The 8,947-nt window shown below is 42.3% G+C and overlaps 1 pseudogene; it reads right to left on the bottom strand.

The window, feature by feature from the left end:
• Positions 1–7,684, bottom strand: LOC114903801 (annotated as a pseudogene).
• Between the last annotated feature and the right edge of the window lie 1,263 nt (positions 7,685–8,947).

The following is an 8,947-nucleotide window of genomic DNA, read 5'->3' as shown; positions in this document are numbered from 1 at the left end:
TCAGTGGCCATTCATTATTTTGCTTTTAGGAACCTGGAAGAAATTGTCTTCTTTGAGTTTCAAATGTTCTGGTAAATCTAGTCGTTTCTTAGCTTCCGCAGTATCACCTTGAATTGCTGAAATAAGTGACTCTAAAGAATCAAAGTTCTTTTCTGGTCTGAGGTAGCCGACGACGGCCACATTGAGAAGTTCCCCATAGAAGTCCTCTTTGAAAGTATGCATGATACGAGTTTCCATGGACTTTTTCGTATTCTTGTAGTATGGGTTCCATCCTATGCTCATCACCGTCTTATGGACGTCTCCACTTCCAACACTGACCCAACCATGGTAAATGCCAGTGGATACATCAGCTGGAAGATTATCTATTACTTGTTCAGGAAAGTTAGCTGTAGGGATGCCCAGCTGCTTGGAGCTGCGACCGAAGCCCCGCACCACCTGGCCGCGGCAGAAGTAGGGCAGGTGCCTCATGACGCCGTCAGCTCGGGGTGCGGGCTGCGGTCCAGTCTGCGCGTCCGGCGGAGCCGCCATCGAGGCGGTGCCAGGACTTCCCGGACCCGCTGGGGGACACGGGCGGGAGCTCCGCAGGCCGGCCGGCGGGGCGAGCGCACAGGCGTACGACGGGCCGAGCGGCACGGACGACATGCCCCGGCGAGACCCTCACGCAGCTGACCGAAAAGAAGGTGTTGGGCGACTCAGAGGCTGCGTCTGGGCTCCAGAACGCCGGCGACCTCGGAAGTCCCTACCTATACTTTTAGTCTTAAAATGATATGTTTAAAAAGTATACTTAAGAAGCAAACAATTGTTTCAGTGGTGAATCAGACCCCAAGGAGTTCACTATTAGAAATGGTGAACATCTGGTTTATCACTGAGAAATAATCTCTTTAGGATTGAAATGCAAAAAGTGTTTGTTATTTCCTCTCATGAAAAGAGAACGAGTACTATATTATTCTGAAGATCTGGGTTGGATATTTGTGGACGTTGATGCTGGAGAATAGATGAATCCTATAAGTCCTAAATATTTGCTGTTCCTCAAATCTAACAAGAAGGTAAGGTAGCCAATGCTACTCCCTGTAGTAATGCTTAATATTGATATAAGACCTAGTGGACAATGGAGATAGCGGTGTGGCGAGGCACATCCTCCACTCCATCCTCCATGCTTCCATGCGTTATCGTCGTAAAATATATAACTCTACTTATATCGCTTGCCTGCTTAACAGCTTTTGATGGTTCTCTGTTGCCCAAAGAATAAAATGTAAACCCCTGGCTAGCATCTAGGACCCTTTATAACTTTATTACAACCTCCCTTCTTATCTCTTTCTCCCTCTTTCTCTCTCAGCACACACACACACACACACACGCACACACACACACACACACACACACACCTCATTTCTTCTAGACCAATAATTCTAGTTACATCAGAATCCCATATTCTGGGTAAGAGCTAGATTAGATCATTATACAGTTGGCTATTAGAATGCATCTAGAATAAGAGAGCTGTGTTAACAGCACGTAGTACAGGAATGGGAGATCTCAATGAGGAACCAAACTGTTCTCGAAAGTGACTTATCGATTGCCTGTGGATCTTTTTTTTTTTTAAATTTATTTATTATTTATTTTTGGGGGCTGCACGGCGGGCAATGCGGGATCTTAGTTCCCCAACCAGGGATCGAACCTGTGCTTCATGCTATGGAAGCGTGGAGTCTTTTTTTTTTTTTTTAACATCTTTATTAGAGTATAATAGCTTTACAGTGGTGTGTCAGTTTCTGCTTTATAACAAAGTGAATCAGTTATACATATACATATGTCCCCATATCTCTTCCCTCTTGCATCTCCCTCCCTCCCACCCTCCCTATCCCACCACTCTAGGTGGTCACAAAACATCGAGCTGATCTCTCTGTGCTATGCAGCTGCTTCCCACTAGCTATCTATTTTACGTTTGGTAGTGTATATATGTCCATGCCACTCTCTCACTTTGTCCCAGCTTACCCTTCCCCCTCCCCGTGTCCTCAAGTCCATTCTCTAGCAGTTCTGCATCTTTATTCCCATCTTGCCCCTAGGTTCTTCTGACCATTTTTTTTTTAGATTCCATATATATGTGTTAGCATACGGTATTTGTTTTTCTCTTTCTGACTTACTTCACTCTGTATGACAGTCTCTAGGTCCATCCGCCTCACTACAAATAACTCAATTTCATTCCTTTATATGGCTGAGTAATATTCCATTGTATATATGTGCCACATCTTCTTTATGCATTCATCTGCTGATGGACACTTAGGTTGCTTCCGTGTCCTGGCTACTGTAAATAGAGCTGCAATGAACATTTTGGTACATGACTCTTTTTGAATTATGGTTTTCTCAGGGTATATGCCCAGTAGTGGGATTGCTGGGTCGTATGGTAGTTCTATTTTTAGTTTTTTAAGGAACCTCCATACTGTTCTCCATAGTGGCTGTATCAACTTTCATTCCCACCAACAGTGCAAGAGGGTTCCCTTTTCTCCACACCCTCTCCAGCATTTATTGTTTGTAGATTTTTTGATGATGGCCATCCTGACCGGTGTGAGATGATATCTCATTGTAGTTTTGATTTGCATTTCTCTAATGATTAATGATGTTGAGCATTCTTTTATGTGTTTGTTGGCAATCTGTATATATTCTTTGGAGAAATGTCTATTTAGGTCTTCTGCCAATTTATGGATTGGGTTGTTTGTTTGTTTTTGATATTGAGCTGCATGAGTTGCTTCTATGTTTTGGAGATTAATCCTTTGTCAGTTGCTTCATTTGCAAATATTTTCTCCCATTCTGAGGGTTGTCTTTTCGTCTTGTTTATGGTTTCCTTTTCTGTGCAAAAGCTTTTAAGTTTCATTAGGCCCCATTTGTTTATTTTTGTTTTTACTTCCATTTCTCTAGGAGGTGGGTCATAAAGGATCTTGCTGTGATTTATGTCATAGAGTGTTCTGCCTATGTTTTCCTCTAAGAGTTTGATGGTGTCTGGCCTTACATTTAGGTCTTTAATCCATTTTAGTTTATTTTTGTGTATGGTGTTAGGGAGTGTTCTGATTTCATTCCTTTACATGTAGCTGTCCAGTTTTCCCAGCACCACTTATTAAAGAGGCTGTCTTTTCTCCACTGTATATTCTTGCCTCCTTTATCAAAGATAAGGTGACCATATGTGCGTGGGTTTATCTCTGGGCTTTCTATCCTGTTCCATTGATCGATATTTCTGTTTTTGTGCCAGTACCATACTGTCTTGATTACTGTAGCTTTGTAGTATAGTGTGAAGTCAGGGAGCCTGATTCCTCCAGCTCTGTTTTTCTTTCTCAAGGTTGCTTTGGCTATTCGGGGTCTTCTGTGTTTCCATACAAACTGTGAAATTTTTTGTTCTAGATCTGTGAAAAATGCCCTTGGTAGTTTGATAGGGATTGCATTGAATCTGTAGATTGCTTTGGGTAGTAGAGTCATTTTCACAGTGTTGATTTTTCCAATCCAAGAACATGGTATATCTCTCCATCTATTTGTATCATCTTTAATTTCTTTCATCAGTGTCTTATAATTTTCTGCATACAGGTCTTTTGTCTCCTTAGGTAGGTTTATTCCTAGATATTTTATTCTTTTTGTTGCAATGGTAAATGGGATTGTTTTCTTAATTTCACTTTCAGATTTTTCATCATTAGTGTATAGGAATGCAAGAGATTTCTGTGCATTAATTTTGTATCCTGCAACTTTACCAAATTCATTGATTAGCTCTAGTAGTTTTCTGGTAGCATCTTTAGGATTTTCTATGTGTAGTATCATGTCATCTGCAAGCAGTGCCAGCTTTACTTCTTCTTTTCCAAGTTGGATTCCTTTTATTTCTTTTTCTTCTCTGATTGCTGTGGCTAAAACTTCCAAAACTATGTTGAATAATAGTGGTGAGAGTGGGCAACCCTGTCTTGTTCCTAATCTTAGTGGAAATGGTTTCAGTTTTTCACCACTGCGGACGATGTTAGCTGTGGGTTTGTCATATATGGCATTTATTATGTTGAGGAAAGTTCCCTCTATGCCTACTTTCCGGAGGGTTTTTGTCATAAATGGGTGTTGAATTTTGTTGAAAGCTTTCTCTAGATCTATTGAGATGATCATATGGTTTTTCTCCTTCAATTAATTAATATGGTGTATCACGTTGATTGATTTGCATATACTGAAGAATCCTTGCATTCTTGGGATAAACCCCACTTGATCATAGTGTATGATCCTTTTAATGTGCTGTTGGATTCTGTTTGCTAGTATTTCGTTGAGGATTTTTGCATCTATGTTCATCAGTGATATTGGCCTGTAGTTTTCTTTCTTTGTGACATCTTTGTCTGGTTTTGGTATCAGAGTGTGTGGCCTCGTAGAATGAGTTTGGGAGTATTCCTCCCTCTGCTATATTTTGGAAGTGTTTGAGAAGGATAGGTGTTAGCTCTTCTCTAAATTTTTGATAGAATTCACCTGTGAAGCCATCTGGTCCTGGGCTTTTGTTTGTTGGAAAATTTTTAATCACAGTTTCAATTTCAGTGCTTGTGATTGGTCTGTCCATATTTTCTATTTCTTCCTGGTTCAGTCTCGGAAGGTTGTGCATTTGTAAGAATTTGTCCATTTCTTCCAGGTTGTCCATTTTATTGGCATAGAGTTGCTTGTAGTGATCTCTCATGATCCTTTGTATTTCTGCAGTGTCAGTTGTTACTTCTCCTTTTTCATTTCTAATTCTATTGATTTCAGTCTTCTCCCTTTTTTTCTTGATAAGTCTGAGTAATGGTTTATCAATTTTGTTTATCTTCTCAAAGAACCAGCTTTTAGTTTTATTGATCTTTGCTATCGTTTCCTTCATTTCTTTTTCATTTATTTCTAATATGATCTTTATGATTTCTTTCCTTCTGCTAACTTTGGGCTTTTTTTGTTCTTCTTTCTCTAATTGCTTTAGGTGTAAGGTTAGGTTGTTTATTTGAGATGTTTCCTGTTTCTTAAGGTAGGCTTGTATAGCTATAAACTTCCCTCTTAGAACTGCTTTTGCTGCATCCCATAGGTTTTGGGTCACTGTGTTTTCATTGTCATTTATTTTTAGGTATTTTTTTATTTCCTCTTTCATTTCTTCAGTGATCTCTTGGTTATTAAGTAGTGTGTTGTTTAGCCTCCATGTGTTTGTATTTCTTACAGATCTTTTCCTGTAATTGATATCTAGTCTCATAGCATTGTGGTTGGAAAAGATACTTGATATGATTTCAATTTTCTTAAATTTACTGAGGCTTGATTTGTGACTCAAGATATGGTCTCTCCTGGAGAATGTTCCATGAGCACTTGTGAAGAATGTGTATTCTGTTGTTTTTGGATGGAATGTCCTATAAATATTATTTAAGTCCATCTTTTAAAATGTATCATTTAAAGCTTGTGTTTCTTTCTTTATTTTCATTTTGTGTGATTTGTCCATTGATGAAAGTGGGGTGTTAAAGTTCCCTACTATGATTGTGCTACTACTGTCGATTTCCCCTTTCATGGCTGTTAGTATTTGCCTTATGTATTGAGGTACTCCTATGTTGGGTGCATAAATATTTACAATTGTTTTACCTTCCTCTTGGATTGATCCCTTGATCATTATGTAGTGTCCTTCTTTGTTTCTTGTAATAGTCTGTGTTTTAAAGTCTATTTTGTCTAATATGAGAATTGCTACTCCAGCTTTCTTTTGATTTCCATTTGCATGGAATATCTTTTTCCATCCCCTCACTTTCAGTCTGTATGTGTCCCTAGGTCTGAAGTGGGTCTCTTGTAGACAGCATATATACAGGTCTTATTTTTGTATCCATTCAGCCAGTCTATGTCTTTTGGTTGGAGCATTTAATCCATTTACATTTAAGGTAATTATCGATATGTATGTTCCTATTGCTATTTTCTTAATTGTTTTAGGTTTATTATTGTAGGTCTTTTCCTTCTCTTATATTTCCTGCCTACAGAAGTTCCTTTAGCATTTGTTGTAAAGCTGGTTTGGTGGTGCTGAATTCTCTTAGCTTTCGCTTGTCTGTAAAGGTTTTAATTTCTCCATCAAATCTTAATGAGATCCTTGCTGGGTAAAGTAATCTTGGTTGTAGGTTTTTCTCTTTCATCACTTTAAATATGTCCTGCCACTCCCTTCTGGCTTGGAGAGTTTCTGCTGAAAGATCAGCTGTTAACCTATGGGGATTCCCTTATGTGTTACTTGTTGCTTTTCCCTTGCTCCTTTTAATATTGGTTCTTTGTATTTAATTTTTTTTTTTTTTTTGGTATGCAGGCCTTTCTCTGTTGTGGCCTCTCCCGTTGCGGAGCACAGGTTCTGGACGTGCAGGCTCAGCGGCCATGGCTCACGGGCCCAGCTGCTCCGCGGCTTGTGGGATTTTCTCAGACCGGGGCATGAACCTGTGTCCCCCACATTGGCAGGCGGACTCTCAACCACTGCGCCACCAGGGAAGCCCAGTATTTAATTTTTGATAGTTTGATTAATATATGTCTTGGTGTGTTTCTTCTTGGAGTTATCTTGTATGCGACTCTCTGTGCTTCCTGGACTTGATTAACTATTTCGTTTCCCATATTAGGGAAGTTTTCAACTATAATCTCTTCAAATATTTTCTCAGTCCCTTTCTTTTTCTCTTCTTCTTTGGGACCCCTATTATGCAGATGTTGGTGCCTTTAATGTTGTCCCAGAGGTCTCTGAGACTGTCCTCAGTTCTTTTCATTCTTTTTTCTTTATTCTCCTCTGCAATAGTTATTTCCACTATTTTATCTTCCAGGTCACTTATCTGTTCTTCTGCCTCAGTTATTCTGCTATTGATCCCTTCTGGAGAATTTTTAATTTCATTTATTGTGTTGTTCATCTCTGTTTGCTCTTTAGTTCTTCTAGGTCCTTGTTAAACGTTTCTTGTATTTTCTCCATTCTATTTCCAAGATTTTGGATCATTTTTACTATCATTATTCTGAATTCTTTTTCAGGTAGACTGTCTATTTCCTCTTCATTTGTTAGGTCTGGTGGGTTTTTGCCTTGCTCCTTTATCTGCTGTGTGTTTCTCTGTCTTCTCATTTTGCTTAATTTACTGTGTTTGGGGTCTCCTTTTCACAGGCTGCAGGTTCGTAGTTTCCATTGTTTTTGGTGTCTCTCCCCAGTGGCTAAGGTTGGTTCAGTGGGTTGTGTAGGCTTCCTGGTGGATGGGACTAGTGCCTGTGTTCTGGTGGATGAGGCTGGATCTTGTCTTTCTGGTGGGCAGGTCCATGTCTGGTGGTGTGTTTTGGGGTGTCTGTGTCCTTATGATTTTAGGCAGCCTCTGTGCTAATGGATGGGGTTGTGTTACTGTCTTGCTAGTTGTTTGGCATATGATGTCCTGTACTGTAGCTTGCTGATCATTGAGTGGAGCTGGGTCTTGGCGTTGAGATGGAGATCTCTGGGAGATTTTCGCCGTTTGATATTACGTGGAGCTGGGAGGTTTCTTGTGGACCAGTGTCCTGAACTTGGCTCTCCCACCTCAGTGGCACAGCTCTGACGCCTGGCTGGAGCACCAAGAGCGTGTCCTCCACGCAGCTTTCTGTCCTCTATTTCCACACAGGTATTGCAGCCTACTTTGATATCTGAATGTTGAGTCTGATCAAGGAAGCTGTAAGTTCCATTTGCATGAGTTCTTTGAGCAGTTTACTTACTCTGGAGCATCAATCCTTGGTGAGACAGGCAGAATCATTTGTCCATGAGCTGGAGATGGCGAAAGGGGGTGCTGGCTTCTCCCACGCTGTCCGCAACTTTGTTGGCAGGTCAGCCCTGCCCTGTGGGCAGCAGGCTGGGTGCAGCTGTGTGCGGTGCCAGTCAGCACCGCTGGGCCCGGACGGCCACCGCCAAGGGGTCTGGAGCGCAAGGTTCCTCGGTCCCGGGGTGCAGAGTCTGCTCCTCTGTGCTTTGCCTGGTGGGAGGCTCTGAGTTCTCTCGCTCCGGACGCAGGGACGGGGCGCGCGGCTGTCCCCTCCAGATGCGGGGTGCCCTGTTCACTCCTTCCTCCTCCTGCCCGGCAGGCACATGCCTGGGTCTGGTCGCGGCCGCCGCCTCTGCCGTTCGCGGGCTGGCAGAGCGTCCCCGCCCCACCGCGGGTGCAGCCGGGGGCTGGGGTGAAGCGAGATGGATTCCCCTCCGCGAGTTCGGGCTTCCCCACCCGGCGCGGACCCGGGAATCGGTCCGCTGCCGCCGCTGAGGGTGCAAGAAGCACTTAACGGCAGCGCAGCCTGTGCCACCGGCTCCGGCTGGAGGCGGTGGTGGCGACGCGGCTCGCACGGGGACTCGACGCGTGGAGTATTCACCACTGGACCGCTAGGGAAGTCCCGCCTGGGGAATCTTGTTACATGCAGATTCTGATTCAGTAGGTCCACAGTGGGACCTGAAATTCTGCGTTTCTAACAAACCTTCAGGTGTTGCTGCTGGTTTGCTGTGCACTCTGAATAGCAAAGCCCTAAGCTGTGCTGTTCAGGATGGCGGCCCTAGTCGCATGTAGTCTTTAAATTTACATTGTTTAAAACTGAATAAAATTTAAAATTCACTTCTTTGGTCACACTAGCCACATATCAAGTGTCTACTGTATTGAATAGCACAGGGATGAAACATTTCCAACCCCGTAGAATGTTCTATTAGACAGCACTGTTTTCTAGAGCACTGTTTTTCAGACTGTTTTCTACAGGTCACCTACTAAATCAGAATCTCTAGGGATAGGGGACTGGAAATTTGCATTGTAAACAAGCACCCCAGGGGGTTCTTATGCATGCTAAAGTTATAGGAAAACTTTTACAGAGTTGTAAAGTCTGATGTTTAGAGATAAGTTTAATGTGGGAATAGGTAAATATCAGAGACAGACATGGAGAAGCAGCTCAGCTTAAATTGGAATGCCCTTCTTGTCAGCCACGGGAAATATGTCCAGTTGTCTACAGGTGCAAT

The sequence above is a fragment of the Monodon monoceros genome, unplaced genomic scaffold (genome assembly GCF_005190385.1).
Source record: "Monodon monoceros isolate NGI ecotype Baffin Bay Population unplaced genomic scaffold, NGI_Narwhal_1 Super_Scaffold_21, whole genome shotgun sequence".
In the NCBI taxonomy this organism is placed as follows: Eukaryota; Metazoa; Chordata; class Mammalia; order Artiodactyla; family Monodontidae; genus Monodon; species Monodon monoceros.
The sequence above is the reverse complement of the archived record's forward strand: the minus strand, read 5'-3'. Positions and strand labels throughout refer to the sequence as shown.